This window comes from Pan paniscus, chromosome 1 (assembly GCF_029289425.2).
Source record: "Pan paniscus chromosome 1, NHGRI_mPanPan1-v2.0_pri, whole genome shotgun sequence".
Lineage (NCBI taxonomy): Eukaryota > Metazoa > Chordata > Mammalia > Primates > Hominidae > Pan > Pan paniscus.
The window spans coordinates 56,110,686-56,136,695 of NC_073249.2; the positions used below are offsets into that span (position 1 = coordinate 56,110,686).

The 26,010-nt window shown below is 36.8% G+C and overlaps 1 long non-coding RNA gene across 1 annotated transcript in view; it reads right to left on the minus strand.

Annotated features, from left to right (window-relative positions):
• The window catches only part of LOC134728762 (uncharacterized), a 309,900-nt gene that overhangs the window by 220,495 nt on the left and 63,395 nt on the right, over window positions 1-26,010 (minus strand). Inside the window, exon 2 of the long non-coding RNA XR_010109549.1 lies at window positions 4,621-4,703. This is a non-coding gene — a long non-coding RNA (uncharacterized LOC134728762). The remainder of the gene's footprint in view (window positions 1-4,620; window positions 4,704-26,010) is intronic.

Sequence of the window (26,010 nt, forward strand, 5' to 3'; positions counted from 1 at the left end):
ACTAAAGAAGGGTCTCTGGAAAATTTTGGAACACCTGCTCTCTCAAACCAGAGGATGGTTTCTGCCAGAGCGGTCACTGCTTTTGGAAAACTAAATCACCTCCAGACACAGGTTATAGAAGACCAACTTCCCAATACATGGATAATACATTTGTGGGTAAGTATCTGAGGTTTGAGATCCATAAGATACACATAAAATGCATGGACTACGTCTTAAGTGAGATCCGAATTCACGTCTTGATTATAACGCTTAAATCTATGTAAACTTGGAGAAAATTTGGTCCTCTGAAGTTCATTTTTCTCTTTGCAAACATTGAATAGTATCCCCAATCTTGCTGAGTTATTTTTGTGATGAAATGAGATAATACATACAAAATGTTCAGTAAAGGCTTAACAAAGACATCCAGATTAGTTCTACATACTTGGAGAGAAAAGAGTTAACATATCTGGTTTGAGATAGATTTGCTGTGTATACCATAGGAAGTCCTTGGAGGAAAGAAAAGAAACAGATGACTGATCTAATCTCCCTACCAAGATGATAACTGGAACTTGGAGCAAATACAGGAATGGTATTTGCTATGATGGGAGATCTTATCTATTGAATGTTATTAACAAGATGTCCATGATTAGGAATTACTTATAGAAAATCAACCCAGCATCAACGGATTCATGAGAAATGACTCCCTGGGATAAGTCACACATACTAGGTCCTGGATTTTTCCTTTCTCTCATGACTCACTGTCCTACCTTCCACCACTCATCCCTGAACCTTTGGAAATATGCAATGCCTTATGGCAGAGCTACGGTTAGGTAAGATAAAAACCATAAGGGATGTTAGTTAACTGGGTTTTATTCTGCTTCTGACTCTATATTATTTAGTATGTGTCCATCCAGTCTAGTTTGCTATTTTTAATAATTACAGATGTTTTTAAACTATTTTATAAAGATATCAAAGACAATATATTCCTATGTGAAAGTGTCCAGTAATATCAGCTTTTCATTTTTAAGATAATTTCCCATGGTTACAATTCAATGTTCTAATTTATGCTAAGGAAATTTTGAAAATAATGTTTCATGGATAGAAACATCTATAGATTTCCATGCATGGATTTTGTCTGCTTCCTAATATACCTGAGTCCTAAAACCTGTGAAACTATAGAAAACCATTTTAATATTTCTTTGTCTTCATTTTCCAATTGAAACATGAAGAGAAAAAATTCTGCCCCTATTTTTTAACTTCACAAGGATGTTTTAGAGTGTCCTGATGACAGATTATTATAATTATTTTTAACATGTCAGTGAGCAATACATTACAACAGAAAACTTAATGTAAGCTACAGAATGAATCATTAAAATTACTAAAAGTAGTGAATGCTTTACACAAAATTTTCTTACAAGTATTATTTCATTTAATTCTCCAAATAGGCCATAAGGCGATAATTATCTTCATTTTGCAGATAAGTAAACTGAGGCTCAGTGAGGATAACTGGCTAATCCTGGATTTCAAACTAAGGAATGTGGAAGAGAAAACTAAAATAATAATATTAATTGAATATTATGAGAAGAGCCAAGCAGATGGTTTTTGAATGGTCAAGAATTGTGAAGGGTCTGATATTTTACCCTACTTACAAGCTAACAAGTTAGCCTGCTACAGTTCCATGAATGCTGGTAGAATATGAGTCTCTTGGGTCAGAGACAAAAGATAGTTTATTACAGCAATAGCAGTAGCCAGAATGTCAGCATTTGCATTGGTTCCCCAAGCTCCAATTCCCACAAAGTGACATAAAGAGGCTCAGGTGACATCTGCACATGGAGTAGGCTGTATTACAGAAGAAAAAAAACTGAAGTTAGTGAAACCAAGCCTTTTAAAATGAACACTAATAAAGCCTATTCTTTGAGATACTGTCTCCATCTTTCAAGGCTGTTTACTATAGGAATACTGAAGAAATAGCCCGGAACAAAAGCGGTCAGTGCTTAACTCTCAAGACATGCAGAAATGCATGAGACCTATGGAGAATTGTCTTCTAATGATATACTACCTGTTTCATAGTCCCGTCCTATTTGATGACAGTAATTTAGGTGCAATTATAAGCAAACAATGGCAAAAATGCCATGGACCTTGAACCATTCTGCAACTGATAAACAGGCAACCGTTTACCACACTGAGATTTAGGAAGTGTTTAACATGGGATTAATAATTTTCTGATAAATGAGTAATCTGAAGACTAGTGAGAATTCATGGAAATTGATTAGAAGATACAAATGATATAAGCTAAATTAAAATATAGGCTCTTAGATGCCATAACATTAGCATTTTACTCATGCCCCCATTTCATACATTTTTTAAGCCAGTTACCTCAAAAAATAATTAAATGATAGAATTTTCCAGCTAAAAACAGCTGTGATTTCTCCTTACTAGGTTGACTTTTTTTAAAGCATCACATAGAGAGAGAATGCCTTAACTTGCTGCATCCCTTCCTATCAGAGGAAATTCTCATTGAGCGTAAATGAAACAACCTTGAGTTAGCCATAGTTAATTTCTATATTTGATATGTTCCTTTTACTTTCTATGAGCAAGTAACAAAAGAAACTCTAATTGACTAAAATTCTAAATGAGATGCTGATATAAAATATCCATTAGTGGAAAGGTGGCCTATTTATAATTCCATTAAAGCCGGCAGCGTTACCCTAATTCTCAGTGTTAAATGACAAGATTAGTGGGTGACTTCTTTCAGCTGATGGCACATTAAATGGCTATGATTCTTTTTTAAAAGTCTCTTAGTTGAATTGTTTTACAGAAACTGTGCTCTCTGGCACACTGTGGCTCTTCTATTGCTAGTTCAAGCCCTTATAAATATACTTCTGAAATAATTCCAGAAAACACATAAAGTTCTGCTCATTACCCTAAATGTTCTAAAATGTGTACAAAACCTTAGAGCAAAATAGTCTTCTCACATAAACTGGCGGATTTTTAGTAGAGGTAACCAGGAAAGCTTGATAGCAATGCCTTGCATTTTTTGGCTTCATCCCTATGCCAGGACGCCCAGCATTTAATTAGATGTTTGCTTCATTGAATTATGATATATGGTATCTAAAGGTCTCATTTAAAGGCAACGTCTCTCAGGATAGTTAGTCACCAGTTGGTCTGTAAAAGAATGAGTCATGTATATTTTGATAAGTGATAAATTTTGAGTGAAAAGCACGAGAAAGCAAATATGTGGCAGATATCATTTTCTTTTTTAGCCACCAACCATCTATGTAGATAAATCTTCAGAAGCACACAACCAAGACTTCAGTAATTGAAGACCACATAATAGGCTTCTCTAGTGCAATGAACATCCCTACACCTCTCCCCACAGAATCAGTAAGGCTTAATAGACATATAACCACAGTAAAGGAAAACCAGATAACATAACCAGAGTCAACAAATCATAACATAAATCCTCAACTGGAAACCGCCAAGGCTTCACAATTGAAGCAACCAGGAAACTGAACAGGCAGAGAGAAGATTTCGTGGAACACACCAGATACAAATACTCTGTGGGGTTTCCAACAGTGTGAAAGCCATGAGGCAAAAATCATAAAACTGCATGAAGCTTAAGGATCAATGTGTGTATAAACAAAATGTGTTTAGAGGATAGAGGTAACCTAGGAATTCTTGTCTACATATGATGTACCCAATAGTTTTTATAATAATACAATCTACACAATAGTTTTTATAATAATACAATCTACACAATAGTTTTTAATATAAAGTTATTTATATACATTATGGACTTTTCTTACACAATATTTTAGATTATTTCAGAATAAAAGAAAAAACATTTTTAGCATCATCTATGTGCCAGGCCCTGTTCTAAGCACTTTAAATGTATTACCTCATTTATGCCTCACACCATACTATGAAAGTAAGTACTGGCCGGGCATGGTGGCTCACGCCTGTAACCCCAGCACTTTGGGAGGCCAAGGCAGGCAGAGTACGAGGTCAAGAGATCGAGACCATCCTGGCCAACATGGTGAAACCCCGCCTCTACTAAAAATACAAAACTTAGCTGGGTGTGGTGGTGCATGCCTGTAGTCCCAGCTACTCAGGAGGCTGAGGCAGAAGAATCACTTGAACCTGGGAGGCAGAGGCTGTAGTGAGCAAGTGAGCAGAGATCACACCACTGCACTCCAGCCTGGTGATAGAGCAAGACTCCGTCTCAAGAAAAAAAAAGGAAAAGAAAAAGGAAAAGAAAGTAAGTACTATGACTATCATTCCCCACTTTAAGGATAAAGAAATTGAGACACAGGGATGTTGAGGAAATTTCACAAAGTCATACAACTAGTAAGTGGTATGGCTGGGATTCACATTCAACTAGTCTAGCTGCAAGGTTCATGGTTTACTCACTGACAATATGCTGTGTTTAAGGAATGTTAGGAATAAGAACATAATGCATGTCAGTAGTTCGTGAAGCTGGTTACTTAAGAACATGTATTGTCATGTGCACAGTCTGAGATGCTATCTACATAGATATAAATACATATTTATATAAATACTGTATTAGTCCTTTCTCAGGCTGCTATGAAGAAATACTCAAGACTGGGTAATTTATAAAGAAAAGAGGTTTAATTGACTCACAGTTCTGCACATCTGGGGAAGCCTCAGGAAACTTACAATTATGGCGGAAGGCACCTCTTCACAGGGCAGCAAGAGAGAGAATGCTGGAGCATGGGAAATGACAAACACATATAAAACCATCAGATCTCATGAGAACTCACAATCACAAGGACAGCATGGAGCAACCCACCCCCATGATCCAATCACTTCCCTCCCACAACATGTGGGGATTGTGGGAACTACAATTCAAGATGAGATTTGGGTAGGGACACAGAGCCAAACCATATCAAACACCTATATGTAAACTTATTTCACCCATGTCTTTCCAGATAATAAAGTGCAAGTCAATATTTCTTTAAGAGCAACAGATGGAATTTACTTGTGCCAACAAATTCAGGCTTTGCAAAGACTTCATAAAGATGCAAAAGCTTCAAAAAAAATTTTCCACTGTGTAAATATCAAGTATTTTTCTTTACCAATTCTTTAATACACTAAGGATGTATTGTTGTTCCCAAGACACACACATTTGTACATACACATATCCTGCACCTGGCACACTGGAATAATGTCAAATGTGTTTACTTCAATAATTACCTTCAAACAAACACATGTAGTGATTTTATCTGAATGTCAGCTCCCACATGGCATTTTCCTTGTCTAGCTAAGGCCTTGAGGAAGTAAATTAATGGATCAAAACCTGGGAAAACTCTAATCTAGCCCTTGAAACATAGAAATCGGGAATTTTTAAGATTTCCCCAGAGGTATTACTATTCTTTTCAAATAACACTCCTAAGGAAAAGGCAGTTAAATCATTCAAGGAAACTTGGTCATTAGAAATGACAACATACCACATACCCATAAACCAGTAGAAAGTTATTACTAAGGTGGAAATAATGGCTTTTGTAATTTTTTATACATATCAGAGATGAAGAAGCATATATGATATAATAGCATATTTCTCCTTTCTAGAACAGTGGTTCTCAACTTTGGCTGTATCTTGTATCTCAGGATCTCTGCAAAATACAGATGACTAGGACCTCTCCCAGATATTCTGATTTAATCAGTCTTTAGTGTGGCTTTGGCATCCTGCATTTTTTATAGACTTCCAGGGATTTCTTATGTCTAGGAAAGATTGACAATTATTGGTCTAGAAGAAATAGTTATGTGGACATTGTGACCTTATGCACTACAGGGTCATTAGCTATTATACTTGGAGGTCAGAAGTAATGTGGAAAGCTGGTTGAAAAGTTCTTATAAGTAATCATCGCAACCAATGAGTGATTACTATTTTGAAGTTCTCATTCAGGTTTTAAGAGTTTGAATGATATGGGCTCTCTTAATTTTGTTACAAATGTAAACATATACAGCATAGCCAGGCAAACCTATGAGTTAGTTAATACCTTGCCATGACTCCCCAAGAATTACATGCTCTACTCAGTGCAGTCCAGCAGCAGTTCCCCTAGCAATCATGTCACTTCATGACTCCATGCCTTTACACAAACTGTTCTCTGTAGACTAGCAATCTAAGTTTTTGAAGTAATTGTGAATGTATGTGTTTCTTACTAGTTAACATTTACTAGCATTTGTTTTTGTTGTTATTGTAAATTGTACTTGCGTTAGCCAGGATACATCCTTAAATTCAATTGCAGGGGTGGGAGGAGTTGCATGGGATAGAACATAGGCTGACACAGACTCCAGCAAACTGTAACTGCACCACCTGGATGATGGAACCTCCTCCGACCTGCCAGGAGGTAGACAGCTGACAATTCAGGTACTATTCTCTGCTTTAGTGTCTAGGTAGTAGATATCACTTCTTTTCACAGCTTATTGGCCAAAACAAGCCAAATAGCCCAAACTATCTGCAGTGGGCTGGAAGTATGTGAAAGTAGATTCGGTACTTTAACCAACTGAGCATCAGCACATTGATTAGTTTGTGATGCCTTCACAAGACCAGAAGGAAGGGTTCTGCATGTGTTACATGGCTCATAATTATTAAGAAAAAGCTGGAAGAGATTTGTTTTTTAATTAGATCAACCAGTACTATAATTCATCTGTAGCTCTCTATGTGCCATAATTCCAACCACTGAAAGAGATATTGTTTGAGGCAACAATATAATAAAATTAACAGACATTTGGATGATTACAAAATTATCTATCATTACAATATTATGTTAAGAGGGCTCAGTTAGCCAGTAGCTTCATATACTGCACCTCTAAACCCATTTCATCTAGCTCATGCCTAGCATCTGATAACAATAGCAGACTTTGGCTGTACCATTATAAATCCCTCAGTATCATTATCTGACAACTTAAAGTACATGCTCTACTATAAGTCATTTTTGTTTACGAGGACACTCACACTCACTGATCTAGTTACTTTATTGTCAATCTTCATTTCGAAAATTACCAAAAAAAGTTCATTCCACATGGAACACTATGCAGCCATAAAAAAGGATGAGGTCATGTCCTTTGCAGGGACATGGATGAAGCTGGAAGCCATCATTCTCAGCAAACTATCACAAAGACAGAAAACAAAACATTGCATGTTCTCACTCATAGGTAGGAATTGCACAATGAGAACTCAAGGACACAGGGCAGGGAACATCACACACCAGGGTCTGTCATAGGGTGAGGGGCTGGGGGAGGGACAGCATTAGGAGAAATACCTAATGTAAATGACCAGTTAATGGGTACAGTAAGCCAGCATGGCATATGTATACCTATGTAACAAACCTGCATATTGTAAATAAATAAAATAAATAAATAAATAAATGGAAAAAAGTTAATTCCAGAGGCTTTCATTATTCATTCATTACTTTGCTTACCTTTTGGGGCTACTTTTGACAGCAGAAAAAGTACTTCAAAAATAAAAATAGTATTTCCCTTTCTGCAATATGTCCATAAAATAGAAAATCTATGTTTATTGCATGCCTACAGTATACAATTTGCTTCTAAATCATTAAATCCAATAAAACATTTCTTCAAAGTAAATAGTTTTGAGATTAACATATTTCAGTATTTTAAAACCACCTCAGTTCTTCACTGCAAACAGAATTAAACAGTTATATGAAACAAGATACCATAAGTTTTCCTGTGTAGGTATTTAGATTAGCCATTGAGACTACTGTGATAGCAAATCTTTCTCTCTTTTTGACATATATATTTTTAAAGATATTTTGTTGTGATATCACTTAGTTGATGTACATCTAGATAATTTCATTGTGTTTTCACAATGTAGAAGTATTTTTAAATAATCAAGGATGCTACTTATAAGAAAAATAATTTCTGATTCTCACTTATTTGTAGAATCTAAAAATCAAAACAATTGAATTTGTGGAGATAGACAGTAGAAGGATGGTTACAAGAGACTGGGAAGGGTAGTGGGGAGGTGGGATGGGGAGATGGGAATAGTTAATGCGTACAAAAAAATAGAAAGAATGAATAAGACCTGGTATTTGACAACACAAAAGGGTGAATATATTCAATAATATATAAAACATATTCAATAATAATTTATTTGTATAATTTAAAACAGCAGTCCCTAACCTTTTTGGCACCAAGGACTAGTTTCATGGGGGATGGTTTTAGGATGAAACTGTTCTACCTCAGACCATCAGACATTAGTTAGATTATCACAAGGAACAAACAACCTAGATCCCTAGCAAGAACAGTTCTCAAGAGGGTTTTCATTCCCATGAGAATCTAATGCCACTGCTGATCTGACAGGAGGTGGAGCTCAGGCAGTAATGCTAGCTGGCCCTCCACTGACCTCCTGCTGTGCCACCTGGTTCCTAACAGACCATGGACAGTACTCATCTGTGGCCTGGGGATTGGGGACCCCTGGTTTAAAATAACTAAAATAATACAATTGGATTGTAACACAAAGGATAAATGCTTGAAGGGATAGATACCCCACTTTACATTATGAATTACATATTGCATGCCAGTATCAAAACATCTCCTGAACCCCATAAATATATATACCTACTATTTACCCACAGAAATGGAAATTTAAAATAATAATAATAATTTATGCATATGGGAGAATTTCAAAGTATTTTGGGGGAGTTTATTGCACTTCTCTCTATTGGGTATATAGGACCTTAATAGAAAAAATATACCTTGCATCTTATAAAAGGGGAAGCTGGTATAAAATACAATGAAATGAAGGGAAGAATAAGGAAAATACATTTGACATTACAGTAAAATAAACCTCAGCTTACCTGAACTTTTCATTTATCTCTTTTCTTAACTATTTTAGGTGTAAAGTGTCATTCTCATTTTATTGCTCATTTTCTTTTCAAATAAAACACACATTGTATCAAAGATTGCACTATAATCTTAATAATTAAAGTAAAAAGTTCTGGCGTGTGTTTGCATTTTTTTCTGTTATGGTTCTTTCCCTAATGAACCAAATAGTCATGTTCCACAGAGTGGAAAGTTGACAATTCAGGAACAGCTCAATGGAAGAGATGTATAGGCCAAGGGAGGGGGATTATTGACCTTCTGTGCTCTCTGAGGGGGGCACCATCCTCCCAGCATCTCATTCACCAATCTGGAAGCTCCTCAAATCATTTTTAATATATTGGCATACATGAAATCCCAATGTGTAATTTGTCAAGTAGAACAGATCACTATTAACTGAAACATTAAACTAATTTTAATGTAAAATTACCTATGATTAGTACACACCATAAGCAATAAATTTTAAATAACCTGGTTCCATATTTTATGGAATATTCATGGGTTGATTAGTTTCCATACAAAACAGATGTTCTGATGAGAGAATGAAAATGAGGAAGTTTTTCTTTAATGTACAAAAGCATCAGAGCATGGAAAGAAATAAAAAGAGTATTTTTCCCAAGTACTGATCTGCTAATAAATGTTTGATGTAGTCTAGTTAGCCTACTTCTTATAATGAGAGTATGATTTTATTTTTAAAAGTTTTGGATGTCTTTTCCTTCAAGTCTTAATACAAAAATATCCCTTTGAACTTAATTATAGCTACAAATAAAGTGGCATTTTCCAAAGTGCGGTAGAGCGATTTGGTGCAATGCAGACATGTGTCCTTTACCAGGTTCCAGTTGAATATATAGATAATAAAAGGGACAGAAATTAAATAGGCTTCATGAAGCTCCAAAAAATATCTTGTGAGACCTGAAGACTGTTATTCAGTCAAATGTCATATTCTGTTTGGACTTGAAGTGTAAAGAATGATCACCTCTAAAGAATTGTAATCTCTCTGCCTTACAGTATGATCTACACCCAACATCCTGGCATAAACCATGACTTCTTCCCTGATGAATCTCAAACTCAGTTGGCCTTTCTCATTTGAATAGAAGAAACAATATCTTCTTTCAATTTACACTTGTTTCGCAAACTCCCCCACTTTGGTATTAGTCACTATACCATGGCAGGAGATGTGTGTCCAATCTCAAAAACATCTTGTCCTAGCCAAAGCCTGGCTCTAACTTGCATGTCTCTAATGGTAACTTTATTATATCTCATGTTTCTCAAGACTTGCTCTTAAGGATGGTGTTCTTCTTGCTCCCTCTGGGCATCTTTCTAATTTTGAAAAACCTCTTCTCTTTGAGTTTATTCAGCTATAACGTACATGTAATATCCCTCTTCCCATTGATTTAATCATGAGAATATCAAGTATTTTGTCTTATGGAAAATGGCATCTTAGTCATGGTCTTCCATCCTACTATTGTCTTGAAGATGCCAATATCCATGCAAGGGACCAGTCTAACAGACCAACCAGAAAAGTATCCAGGTATTCATTTCTTGGCTGGGTTAAGATGACGGGGTGGGGTGCTGGGGCAACCCTTTTAACTAAACCTTATTCTCCAATATCCAAGGAAAAGCAAAACCAAAGCTAAAATATAAGAATATGATAAAATAATTAATCTTGACCCTTGTCTTTTCAATAATTCCATTCTGATTAATCTTAATTACTTAATTATTTATGAATACATGCTTTTAAGACCTTATTATGTGCTTGGAAGTAAACAAAGCAAAAATCCCCACATTTATGGAGCTTATATTATAACATGGAAAGACAGACAACATAATAAATAAGTAAATTATGTAGTAGGTTAAAAAGCTCTAGGTTCTAAGAAAAAAAGAGTAAAACAGAGTAAAGGTAGTCAATTGAGCCAGGGCAGAGGGCCAGGCAAATGGGTAGATTGCAACTTCAAATAGGGTAAGGTAAGACTCATTGGAAGGTTTTTGAGCAAAGATTTGAATGAGGTAAAAAAGTTACCCATGCACCTATACAGAGGAAGAACTTTGCAGATACTGGCAACTTTCAATGCAAAAGTTCTAAGAAAACAGGACTCCTGGGTTGCTTAAGGGACACCTTGACACCGTGTGTGGTTAGAGGGGAATGAGTGAGGGAGAGCGAGAGAAGTCAGAGGGTTAATAGATTTAATGGGAATGTATAGGGGGCAAGTCACATAGAGTCTTGAAGATCAGAGTAAAGGTGTTTTTACTAGGAGTGAATCAGAGAGACATCACAGATTTTTGGAAAAAAGAATGACTACTCTTTTCATATTTTAAAAGGATCATTTCAACTGCAATGTTGACAATACACTGAAGGAGCAGAAGCAAAACGCCAACGAGGAGACTATTGCAATAACCCCGAATGAAAGATGCTGCTGCACAGTGGTAACCTGTGTAGCTGGTGAAAATAGGTCAAATTCTAAATATATTTTGAAGGTCAAGCCACAGAAATTTTTTGACTAATTGTGTATGAAGTTTGAGAGAAAGATAAGAGTTCAGGAAGACTCAAGCTTTCGATCTGAACAACTGGAAACAATGGATTTCCCATGATGAGTTTGGAAAGGCAGAGCAGATTTGAGAAGGTAGAGTGAGGGATTTCATTTGGGAAATAGTAAGATTCAGTTGTTTATTAGATTTGTAAGTGGAGATGCAGGCAGTTGACTATATGAGACTGGAATATAGGAAAGATGTCTGGACTGATAAATCTGAGATGTAAAAGGTTTTCAGGGATAATTTTGAGTTTATCTAATTTTCACTTTTAGCTGACAGTGTACGATCACATAAGATGCTTCTCCCTTACACTTTGTATAATTTGTAAAATACTTCCTGCTCAATGCAATCATTAAATATAAATATTGGAATTAGCATTTAACATTTTAAAATAGAAAATCAACTAGTTTTCTACCAACTGTAACAAAAAAATTAAAAACATATATTTCTAAGTTTGTCTCAGTTGATTTGGGTGATGAATCTCTTTCATCAGGGGCCAAAATTGGGTAAAATCTAACAGTGTAAGTAATTTTGATTTCACTACCATTGTTCTTCTCAGTCATTTACATGAAATAAAAATCTGGTTCAATCTTTAAGAGCCCACATGCCCAATCTGGCAGTGCATCTGTACAACAACTATTTGGAAATTATCCTGTTAACATGATCAATGGAGACTCTCACGGCAAATAACCCAGGCTTAAAAGTAGCATTATCTAAAGGGTATTTATCAGCTTTTGAACTTAAAGTGTCTTTATTGTTTATTAATGGTGTATTACAATGTATTGTCCTCATTGCTAGTTGGAGGAAATTGTAATAAAATGAAATATAGAACAAATGCTCTAGTGTTTAATAAAACTACTTTATGCCACTCCCTTCCCCTATTAAAAAGGAGAACAGAAGAAGAGAGAGTCCTAAGTTACTCTCAAATGAAAAATGAGATGGATTCTTAATGGGGAAGGAAGAAAAAAGGCAAAAATTATTTTCCTTTAATATCATGTGCTCTTTATACAAAGTTTGTAATTAAATGAAACAGAATCAAGGAATTATTTTCTGACGTAAAAATAATGTACCTATTTTGCCAAACAACCTCAAAAAGCATCTTATTCCTTGAAGAAGCTGAGATATGTTCAAGGAATATTCAACAAAATATCAGAAATCCAGACTCTGCTCTCAAAAGGTCATTTATGTTTTGAGGAAACAAAAGTGAACAACAAAATGGACAACATCCCAAATGGTAAAACTGGATATAGAAGTCTTGTACTTTTCCCTAGTTATAGTTCAGAACAGAATGTGAAATGAAAACATTATATATTAGAAAATTTTTGTATTTGCCAGTGATTCAAAGTAATGAAAAGGCTAAATCTGGCCACCTGACAGATCTTGCTTTTATTAGAGTATTCTGGTTTGGTAAATTGGAATTTGAGGCAGTTTATCTTCAATGCAATAATACCAGATTATATGGAAAAATAATAAAAAATGGTATTTCTCCTTTTCTGTGAGCAATTTACATTTGAGGGCTGAATAACTTGCTTCATATGAATTATGCAGTGGCTATTGTCTTATTGATATAATGGAAGAAGGCAACAACCACCACAGGATTTACTGATTCTGGGAACTGAAGGCAAAGTGTATTTCCTTTGGGAATTAGAGAAGGGCAGTGTATGTTTTAGCCACATTGATTTCATACAACCTAAAATCCATGGCCATTTAATTATTGTAAAATATGTTTGAAAAGGAAAAGTATAATAGAGTTGCAGGAGATACCATTTCTCAAGAATCACAAATTCAGGTATGTAAAATTATATATACATATTTTTCCCTATAATTAAACATAATTTCTACCTCCATACTTCATTTCCCCTGAGAGAAAGAAACGTTCTCTAGCCGCTTCCAGATAAACCTATTTTATTATCTAGAATTAAACTCAGCCAAGCTTCAGATAATCTTTCTCCTGCTTTTCCTGGAATAGGGTGGGTTAGATGGGGGTATATTTCTTAGTTTTGATCTGTCCTGGCCTGCTGTCACTGAGAGGCCCGATCATTCCTTCACAGGCTGTTCAATCATTCCATCATGGCTATACTCATCTCCACCACTGTCATTCATCTGTTTGCACTCTCCTCTGCTGGAATCCACAGAGACTGTTATGTCCCCCATCTGGCCTCCAGCTTAAACAACCCATGCTTCCATCTGTGCCTGCATCCCTGTGCCATGTCTGTGAGACTTCTTCAGACCACCAATTCTCAGTATCATCCCTGCTTTTCTGGGGTCCATAGAAACATATTTAAGTGTTCATCCCCCACTGGGGCACTCTCTCTAAGACTGCATTCAGACCCATCTGCCTAGTCACCCATCCAGTCATCTCTACTCTCTCTGCCTGGAGTGACACAAGTCTTCTTGTGCCATACTTACAGTTTCCTAGGCAACTGTGACAGTCTGTAAACTAATAATCCTCTCCTCTTTTCTCAATCCTCATGACCTAAAATGTTTAATCATCTTCTCCCAAGTGTTTGGAGGTGAATGCAGAGCAATCCATACTGGTATCTAACTTTCTTAGTGGTCAAACTCTCCCAACTTTACCATTAACTTAGAGGCCCTTCTCTAATCTCACTAAGCCAAGGTATTCTTCTTTCTGTGTCTTTCCTTTCTTACACCTGGTTGTAGCTTTTAGAAGTGAATAACCAATGTTGTAACGTTAAGTCCTATAGTTTCTTCAAGGAACCATTTTTTCTTCCTAACTAGGACATGGATGACCTAAATTCCATATTGCTCAAATGGAGTAGGATGACTGGATTTAAGAAAAAGAAAATAAAATGTTGAATGCTTCATATACCACCCTGGTGCATAGATGGTTTCTCTATCAATTTATCTTATTGATAAGAGCTTTGTAGTCAAATAAAAATTACTTTCAGTTCTAGTCATTTATTTATTTAACAAACATTATGTATCCTCTAAGTGTGAAGAAGTGTGCTTGGCACTAGGAATAATGATAAAAACAAAGATAGCCCCTGTCTTCATGGATCTTACAGTAATAAAAATAATGACAGTTCTCTACTGTGAGTAATGCTATAAAATAAAAGTAGAAGGTCTTGGTCCTGTGTTGGCCTGGACAATTTCTGTAACAATGTTATGAGAATTAAAGAATGAGTTAGCCCAGTGAATAGAGTGGACAGAGTGGTGGGGAGGAGAATGTTCTTGCAAGAGGGAACCCCACTATAAGACAAGGGAGGCTGCAGCGCAAAGAGCTGTGGGGAGAAGTGAAGCAAGAAGGGATTGGAGAGCCAGCTGGGGTCGAACAACACAATACCTGTGAGAAGGGAAAACCCCTGAAACATTTCACCCAAGAGAATGACATAATCAGATTTTCATCTTTTAAAAAATATCTGGCTACAGTGTAGAGAAGAGAATAGAAACTGTGCTCCTTACTAGCTCTATTTCTTCATCTCCAAAATAAAGATAATGCGAAGGGTTTGTCACCCATGTTCTCACTCATAGGTGGGAATTGAACAATGAGAACACATGGACACAGGAAGGGGAACATCACACACCGGGGCCTGTTGTGGGGTGGGGGGAGGTGGGAGGGATAGCATTGGGAGATATACCTAACGTTAAGTGACGAGTTAATGGTTGCAGCACACCAACATGGCACATGTATATATATGTAATAAACCTGCATGTTGTGCACATGAACCCTAAAACTTAAAGTATAATAAAAAAAAAAGTGAAGGGTTTGTTATGAGAATTGAATGAAATAATGCATGTAAAGTACTTGGCATAATGCCTGACCCAGAGTAAATATTCAATGTGTTGTTATTACAATGATCAATGCACAATTTTGTAAAATGAAAATTCAGATTATCACAGTGCATTAAGAAGAGCATAAAAAGCTTTGTAGCCAAATTTGCATGCTTATGATTATGATTTTTTATTTATTGGCCCTGGGTTTCATATTCCATCTGAAATTCCACTTTCTCAGACAGAAATAGAGATAATCCTGCTTATTTTCTAATACTGTTATGGAATAAATACATTAATATATGTGAAAATGCCTGGCAAAGACTTGATATAGTTATCTTGAATATTTTTCTTCCCCTCTCCTTTTCCAGAAGAATTAACTCTTCAGGAGCTATTCAGTACACTTACAAAGTTGTGTTATGTACAATCCTTGGTGAATAGCTGCTTGATTACACTTATTGAGAGATTATTGGCCTAAAAGTATTAATTCCACTTCCCAAAGGGCCTAACTTGCTCTTACATGGCTCTTACATGGCTAGAAAACAGGGCTCATTATAAACAAGGAGATGGAGAAATAAGATGAGTCATCTCATTTTTAGCAGGAAGGTGGTCATACATCTAAAACGAATGGGATGAGGAAAGGATTAGAAAAAAATGGACAGTTTTCCCTCTTACCATTGAACTTTTGGTCATAAATAGAAAAGCAGAATCTTTAGAGCAGTGCGGTCTTTGACATGCAGACTTTTGACTTATACTTATTTAGAAAAATTGTTTAGGGGAAAATTTGCAGATGTTGTCAAAGTGTTAACTACTTTCATGTTGCTAGTCTTATGGACAGCATATGCCTCTTCCAGGAACAAGGGTGAATACTCAAATCTTGAACAACAAAACTACTTTTCTAAAAGGGACACTGTAATTGAACAAATGGGAATAAATTTAGTCATTTCCATGGTCTTTCCAGACAGCCTTATCCTCTAAAGTATAAATTAGAGTGGCAGATGCACTGGAAGTTTTCCACATTGGTTTGTTAAAAGGTGAGTTGCTTGGTGCCAGCAATATTGCAAACCAGACAGAGGTGATTTGGCTTTCATGGGTCTGTGGGCCAACACTGAGCATAATTTAGAAGGAAAAGGCCATTCAGCCATTTGCCCTCTAAATCTCAGAGGCTGCTTAAATTTCAGGTTAGTTGTAGGAATGTGGATCAGTGCCAGCATTCACAGCTATAAAACTGGAAGAACTTAGAGATCATCCAATCCAAACCACTCATTTCATACGTGAAAGCACAGAAATGCTTGCCCAAATACTCATGTCCAGTTTGAGAAAAATTTAATACTGAAACCAAGGTGATAAACCCCCATCAAAATAACTAACCAGGCCCAAGTGAGATGGATAATAATGCAGTATTTTCTTGCCTACCACATGCCATGTTAGCAAATCTTTAAAACAAACCTCAATGTCAAGCCATACCACTACCAAATCTTCAGATCCAAGATTCACTGTTGTTAAAAATATTTTACATTTGCTGAAATTGAGATGCATCTTACATTTTACATTATTGCTATTCATTAGCTAATGGCAAATCTGGAAAGCACTGATGTCTAGAGGTCAAGAAAATATTGATAATTTCTTTTTCACAGATAAGAAAATTGATGTTTATAAGAGTTGTAAAGGTTATGCACTAGTATGTGACGTAAATGAGGCCAGAATGCAGATGGGCTTGTCTCTGAAGCCCTGAATTGTTCCACTTCCCTCAACCAGCCTGGAAGTAAGAGTTGGTAACAGAATCCATGTCATCTGCACAGGACATTCATCAGTTGCTTACCCAAGAACTATCCCCACTCTGCCTACTACCTAAGAATCTTTAAGGAACTACCCTTTCCCCATTGCATATCAGCCATGTAGTTTGAGTAGCGTAAGTCAAGGAATCCAATTTCCTTCATTTTATCACAGTGGTTGCTTCAGAAATGAGCAAAACCTGACTGGCACCTGAGCTTACCCTGGACACAATGACAGGTTCAGGTTGGAAGAATCAGAGTAAAGTTGAAGAATTTTGTTAGTTTAGTGTGAAAAGCAATCACTCTCCTACTCCTGAATGCAAAGGAAGAAGCATGCAGCCCAGATTATTGCTGGCAGTCATACTTAGGATGCCAGCCTAAGATGACAGCAGACACATGACACAAGGCAGAGCTGAGACAATATCACAAAGAAACCGAGTCAAAGCCAGTTTATTATTAAACCAAGCCTGAAACCTGACATGGCTCTAGTGTTTTCAGTGATGTGAACAACAAATTTTCTTTATCATGAAAGCTACTTCAAGTTGGATTTTCTGTTATTTGCAACCAGTAAAAGAAACCTACCACTAACATTACCCAGGGTCAAACCTAAAGTTTGCCCAACATCAGAATATCATTCAATTCAAACCAAATGTGATATCATTAAGATGACCTAGTGCTCATCTAAACCTTATACCCTATCCAAGCTTATGCCCAAACATGTAACTACACTATACAACATAATTTTAATAAACAAATATGCCAGAAAAACATCAATTTACATTATAGTGTATAGCCTAATATTTTAAAGAAAAAAAAACTAATGGCAAATCTCAAATCTACTTATATAACCATTGTAATGATTCCATTTATATAACCAATAGCCAATGAATTTATGATATTTTCATCCAAGTTTTATCACTATATAGTTCAAACTATTTGTAAAATCTGTCAACAATGGTAAATAGGGCCAACTATGGATAAAGTACTCCTCTTATACCCCAATAGCTTCCTAATTACCCACTGTCCCAATCCAGAGACCCCCAGTCCTTGTGCCATTTCCTCCCCAGCAGTCCTCAGAGCTCTACCCAGGCCTGCTAGTCCTCAATATGCCCCTGACACGTCCTATTCTCCTTCTTTTATTAAAACATAACTATTTTTGTTCTACTTGCTCAAAACTTTGCTTTTAATATCCCAAGGTATTAAAAATATTACAGCAATTTTTACTATGTGTGGGGTTTGTTTATTTTTGAGACATAAATAGATCTGTTGCCCAGGCTAGAGTACAATGGTGCAGTCTTGGCTCACTGCAGCTTCTGCCTCCTGGATTCAAGTGATTCTCCTGTCTCAGTCTCCCAAGTAGCTGGGACTACAGGCGTGCACCACGTTTAGCTAATTTTCGTATTTTTAGTAGAGACCAGGTTTCTCCATGTTGGGCATGCTGGTCTTGAACTCCTGACCTCAAGTGATCCACGTGCTTCAGCCTCCCAAAGTGCTGGGATTACAGGTGTGAGCCACTGCACCTGGCCATATTTGTTCTTAAATTACTGGAAGACTGTCTGTAATTAATCCCTGCTCCCAGGCCTTCTCACTCTCCCTTAATAATATTTACATATTCTTAGAATGATAATTTGTACATAATTATCATTATTAACAACATGTTTAGTTTCTGACTACTTAGTGACCTTATTGCTAGAAATTTCATTACAGCTAGAAATAAAGCAGTTGGAGGAGAATGACATGGCTAGTTGATTATTTGCAGAATAAGTAGAGGGCCTTTACATACCTCAAATATAAACTAACATCAATTGTGAGAGTCAGCTCTGAAAAATAAAGATTGGTTTGTATCTCTTATTCATCAGCACTGCTCCAACTTTAACGTTCTTACCTGCAATGGAATTACTCATATGCCAAATGAAGACTTTTTAGTTCAATTTGTTGATATGAGAAATAACTCTAAATTGTCAGTGGCTTTTCAGAGCAAGCATTGATTTCCTAACTCCTGCTTTATACTGGAAGCTGTTGGTTAGCTGCAGCTGCTGCAGCTCCAATCTACTCTATTCAGCTCTATTTGGCTCTGCTCTACAGGTCTTCTCATTCCAGAGTACAGGTTGAAGGACCAGCTCTTTCGGGGACATGCTGTTCTTATGGCACAGAAAAAGGAGCAGTAGCCAAAAATTCAACGGCTCTTAAAGTTTCTGCCAGAAAGTGGTATAATTTGCATCTTATTGGCTAAAGCAAGTAGCATAGCAAGTTTAATTTCAATGGAGAGAGCAAGTATATTCCTTCCACAGCTGGGGACTCTGCAAGTTATATGAAATTGGGGAGAATGTCTAATCTCTCAGAGGGAATCAAAGAATAAATAATTAGGGCCAAAAATATGATCTACCAGAGAAACTAAGCTATCTTTTGTTCTTTGATTATTGAGCTTAGTTTCCTGTGGCAGACTAATAAGTAGTCCCCTAAACTGTATCTTTTTTTCTCCTTGGCAGAGGTGGGTTACATTTCCCAGTCTCCCTTATGCTTAGGTTGAGGCATGTGTCTGAGATCTGATAAACAAAATGTGAGCAGAACAGTGTAAGCCACTGATAAGTTTGGCTTATAAAATGCTCCCACTCTCTTTCTATTCTAAGGACCTAGGGGAGTGAAGAGCCACAGATAGAAGGAGCCAGAATTCCAAAGTCACTGCTTGGAGAAGAGATGCCCCCAAAGGTCCCATACCAGACCATGGTGCAAAATAAGCATTTATTGTGTTGAGTCACCGAGGTTTCTATTTTTTTTCCAGGGATTAGACTGTTCTGGATAATTCAGTGCATAAATCAGATTCAGTCCATAAATCAAATTCCTCACTTTTTTTTTCTCTTTCACATCCATTTTAAGGAATTGACATTTTTCTTTCTATGAGCTACCCTAAATTACAACTTTTTTTCTTTTTCATTCTATTTAAACTAGTAGACCATCCAAGGAAATAATTACATGATTGAGAAAAAAAGTGTTGGCCATATATTCAGGCAAATCCTAAGACCTAACACATTCATGTTCAACCATGATACCATCCCAGAACGATATCAATTCCTCTTCCCAGGACCCTATGTAGAAACCAATTCCTACCTACCTTAAAATCTCATTCATTAAAGAACTATGCTAGATTCCCAGGCCAGGGTCTATTCTAGAAATTTATTTCTCATCTCATAAGGAAGAAGCAACAGGCCAGGACACACATGAACAAACTATTCGGCTATCTCAGGAAGTAATGGCTCACGCTCCTGATAAGACCTCACGTATCAACCACGTGCACTTTTGTTAAGCAATAAATGAAGAGTGCAAATATTTTTATCTTTCTCTATCCTCATAAAACCCTCTAAGGTGGCATAATTAACATTAGAGTGGTTAAAAACATACATAGATGTGAGCCAGACTGCCTGCTCTCCCATTTACCCCTTACTTCTTGTGACACTGAGGAAGTGATTTACCTTGTGATACCTCAGTCTCTGCATCAATAAAATAAAAATAATAATATTATCTCACAATTTTCTTATAATTAAATGTGTTGATATTTGTAAAGCACTTAGAATACAAGCAGACCCATGGTGAATGCGAGATAAACAGCAATTGCTTTTTTAAAATTATTTTTACTTTAGTGATAAGAAATCTAAAGCTCAGATAAACTATTTTTCCAAGATCATGTGGCTCATAACTGACACAAGTAGAACTGAAATTGGGTTATTAACTTTTTCAACTTTACAGTCTGTATCTTGTCTTTTTAAGCACATTTATAAGGACCTAAAACTAGACTTATAAACTAAGGCATTATTGATTCATAAAAAATACTATTATCTTCCTGGCTACCAAGGTCCATCTACTGTGAGCTACATCCAAAACTCAAACCACAATCACAGGACTGAAAATGTTTCCAACACTAGTGTCTGTCAGTTTTAGCTATGTTTATAGGGAGATGGTTACTGACTCATTTTGACTTCATAAAACGTAGTGCCCATGGGTGGAGCTAGGAAATGTAATGAAATTAAACCCATCAGAAGAAAAATATTTAAAACAAAATGTCAACCTGGCTCCATATTACAGCCAATACATCAATGGTGGTTACCCGCAGAAAGAGGTCAGTCCTCATTCTTCTTCATTTCTGTAGCTCTCTTCTAGGGAACCTCTACTTTGCCCTTGAGGCTCATAAGTATGTTTCAAGATGAGAAAGTATATCCATTATTTTTAATATAATGCTTCTCTCCCCAAAGTGTGTTCCCTTGAGAATAATAAACTTCCTGTTAGAAATTGAGTCTTGGCATAAGCCTTCTCAATTTGCTAGGAAGGGAAATACACCGTGAAAGTAGGTAGCAGAGCAAGGTAAACACTCCATCTAATAAGCCAAGGATTAACAGAAATCAAGACTTTCCTAAAGAAAATCAGGTAGTTAGTCTAATGAAAAAACAACAACAAAAAAGAAATTTACTCAGACTCTATTTTCTTGCCCCTCTTGTTAAATAACCTTTAGGAACTATGTTGGTGAAGGATTTGTTTACCAGAATGATACAATGATACCAATTCCTTTTCCTAGGACCCTGTGTAGAAACCAATTCCTACCTACCTTCAAATCTTATTCATTAAAGAACTAAGCTAGATTCCAGGCCAGGGTCTATTCTAGAAATTTATTTCTCATCTCATAAGGAAGAAGCAGCATGCCAGGACACACATGAACAAACTGTCCAGCTATCTCAGGAAGTTAATTTTCTATCAAATGAAAGAACAGTTCTTACTTATCCAGCCTCATCTCTGCCCACAGACTTCCTCCCAAATTAGGTTTCTCTTTCCCTGTCTTGTCATCTGACAATTTCTACTCATCATTTGGGTTTTCGTTTAAACATCATGTCCCACACCACCCACAACAGCAACACCCAACCAATGTCTTTGGAGCTTGGTCAAAAGTCTCTCAAGAGAGGGAGGTGGCCGGGTGCAGTGGCTCACGCCTGTAATCCCAGCACTTTGGGAGGCTGAGGTGGGTGGATCACTAGGTCACGAGATCGAGACCATCCTGGCTAACATGGTGAAACTCCCTCTCTACTAAAAATACAAAAATTAGCTGGGCGTGGTGGCGGGCGCCTGTAATCCCACCTACTCGGGAGGCTGAGGCAGGAGAATGGCATGAACCCAGGAGGCAGAGCTTGCAGTGAGCCGAGATCATGCCACTGCACTATAGCCTGGGCCACAGAGCAAGACTCCATCTCAAAAAAAAAAAAAGAAAAGGAGGTGATGTTGGAATAGACAGTCCCCAACTCATGCCCCACCCCCCTATAGCAGTGTTAACTTGGCAGTCATCTATGGACAAAATTGCCTTTGTGAGAGCTTTGGGAGCCTGGCAGGAGGTTGCAAATCCCTAGTGGAATGCAATACTGAAGAGGACTGTTTTGATAGAATAGGCCCACACCCAGGTGTCAGGCTTGCCAATGGCAGTCTCAGTCACAGACAAGGAACTGACCTCACTCCCCTGTGTACTTGGCTATAGTCACACTTGCCTTTGGTCTTGTCACTAGAAACATCTGCCAAGATATCTGGTATGAATCACACACACCCATGCCTCAGATGACAAGCCAGCCAAATTCTGTACCAGCTGTAGATCCTGAAACAACCCTATTACTTGGCCCCAGCCCTTCTTAGCTGGGGTCTGAGAGAATTCCTGACAATCCAGGGTCTCACCACAGGACCCACACCCTTCTGTGCCCCCCAAAAGGCAAGGCTACAGACTTCAGTCTTACAGCAGGTCTTAAAATAACCCTATAACTTAGCTTCACACCTTCTTAGCTGTGTTTTGGAAATGGTACTGCCTGCCCATGTACCCACCAGATGAGATACTTATTTGCACTCCCAGAGTCAGGCTGGCCCAACATTGGCCCAACTGCAGATTTTGAAGCTGCCCTATGTCCTGGCTCCACCCCTGCTAAGCCAGGATCGGAACATTAATGCCTGCCCAGGAACGTCACAGGAGGCATGCTCCTCCATGACCCAGAGGCAGGCCTGCAGACCTAGATCTTCACTGTAGACTTAGAAATACCCCTGTGACATGGTCCAAGGCCCTCTCAGGTACACTCCCAATCCAGTCTTACCTGCCCAAGAACCCATCCACTAACCCAGTGGAAGCTCTCCTCAGGACCCAGAAGGAATCACATCTATCCATGTACCTCATAGCAGTCCTACCAACCACAGACCACACTGCAGCCTCAGTAGCAGCCACATGTCCTTGTTCCAACTGCTCTTGACTATAATTCCAGAGACAATCCCATCATCACAAGGACCCAGCAAGAGGTCTTTACCTGCAATACAGCTTGTAAATACTGGACAATGTGTTTTCTCTTTCACATGCACAGACACTACCACAAGACTACGCAGATAACAATGAATCAGGTAAACATAACAGCACCAAATGAAATGTAATAAACTCTAGTAACCACCACAAAGAAATTGAGAGCTAGGCATTGCCTGACAAAGAATTCGAAATAATCATTTTAAAGAATTCCTGTGTTACACAAGAGAACACATATAGACAACTAAATAGAATAAGGAAAATCACTCATGAAGAAAATTAGAAGTTTCTTTAAGAAAGGAAACCCATGAAAAATGACCAAATAGGAATTTTAAGGCTGAAAAATACAATGACAGAACTAAAAAGTTAAAATAGAAAGCTTCAAATTCAGAATTGAACATATAGAAGAAAGACTCAGTAAACTTGGAGAAAGGTGGTTTAAAATTAGCCAATTAGAGGAACACACAAAGAAAAATGAATAAGAGCAAAGCAAGCATAAATGACCTCTGGGACATCATCAAGTGAACAAATCCACAATTTTTAGAACAATTAGAAGAAGAGAAAAGAAAAAGGAGGAACGTTTATTTAAAGAAATAATGGTTGAAAACTTCCCAAATCTTAGGAGATACATGCACATCCATATTGATAAAGCTCAAAGAACTCCAAGCATGTTCAAACTGAAGAATATCCTGAGGCATGTTATAATCAAATTGTCCAGAGTCAAAGACAAACAGGGAATCTTGAAAGAAGCAGGAGAAAGAGACACTCATCACATAAAAGGCAATCTCCATAAGACTACTACTGAACTTCTCAGCAGTAAACATACAGTATAATAAAAAGTAGTATATAGTCGAAGTGCTGAAAGGAAAAAAAAAATCTGTCCACCAGGAATACTACACCCAGCAAAATTATTCTTTAAAAATGAAGGAGAGATAAAGACATTTCCAGACAAACAAGCTGAGGGAGATTATCACCACTAGATCTGCCTTAGAAGAAATACTAAAGGCAGTTCTTCAAGTTGAAACAAAAAAATGGTAAGCAACAATATGAAATATATAAAAGTATAAAACTCAATGGTATAGGTAAATATATAGCCAAATTCAGAATACTCTAATACTGTAATTATGTTGTATTGTATATATGACCTTCAATCCTTCAATAAAAGTAAAAAGACAAAGGTATTCAAAATAACTACAGCTATAATAATTTGTTAATGGATACTCAATATAAAAAGATGTAAAGACCTCAATATCATAAAAATACCTCAAGAAGTAAAAGTGTAGAGTTTTCATATGCAATTATAATTAAGTTGTTATCATCTTAAAATAGAGTAACTATAAGATGTTTTATGAAAGCTCCATGGTAACCAGAAAGAAAATAACTTTTAGTATATTCACAAAAGATAAAGAGAAAGGAATGAAAATATGTCACTACAAGGCCAGGCACAGTGGCTCATTCCTGTAAGCCCAGCACTTTGGATGGCCAAGGTGAGTGGATTGCTTGAGTCCAGAAGTTCAAGACAATCCTGGGCAACATGATGAAACCCCATCTATTATTTTGTAAAAAATTAACTTTTAAAAATGTTAAATGTATTTTTAAAAAGTATATCACTACAGAAAATCATCAAATCACAAAAGAAAAACAAAAAGACAGGAAGAAAGGAATAAAAGATTTACAGAATGATCAGAAAACAATTAACAACATAGCAGTAGTCTTTACCTATCAAAAATTACCTTGAAGGTAAATGAGTTAAATTGTCCAATCAAAAGGCAGGGTTGCTGAATAAATAAATAAATAAAGCTTTAATTATATGCTGCCTATAAGAGACACAGCTTAGCCTCAAGGGAACACATCATTGACAGTGAAGGGATGAAAAAAAATTCTGTTCAAATTATGACCAAAGGAGAGTGGGAGCAGGATATACTTATAAAGAAATAGACATTCAGTCAAAACCTGTCACAAGAGGCAAAGAAAGTCACTGTTTGATGATAAGTCAATTCATCCAGAGACTATCATAATTACAAATATATATGCACCCAACATGGAAGCACCTAAATATATAAAGCAAATATTAATGGAAATAAAAGGAGAAACAGACAGCAATACAGCAATTGTAGGAAATTTCAATATTGCACTTTCAGCAATGGATAGATTACCCAGAGATAAAATCAGTAAGGAAATAGATTTGAACAACTTGAACACTATAGACCAAATGAACCTAATGGATATATACAGAATATTCCACACAAGAGCAGCAGAATGTACATTTTTCTCAAATGCACACAGAATATTCTCCAAGATAGATTATACGTTGGGATACAAAAAAAGCCTTAACAATTTTTATAAGACTGAAATAATATCAAATATCTTTTCCAACCACAATGATATGAAACTAGAAATTAATAACAGGATATATTCTGGAAAATTCACAAATATGTGAAAATTAAACAACACACTCTGAACAACAAATCTAAGAAGTCAAACAAGAAGTCAAAGAGGCAGAGCAAGATGACTGAATAGAAGCCTCCACAACACCACAGGAACACCAAATTAAACAAATATCCACACACAAAAAAGCACCCTCATAGGAACCAAAAATCAGGTGAATGAGCACATTACTTGGGTTTAACTTCATATCACTGAAAGAGGTATTGAAGACAGTAGGAAAGACAGTCTTGAAATATCAATGACACCCCTTCCCCATCACTCAGCAGCAACCATGTGGTGCAGAGAAAGAATCTGTGCATTTGGAGAAGGGAGAGCACAGTAACTGTGGGACTTTGCATTGGAACTCAGTGTTTCCCCATTACAGTAGAAAGCAAC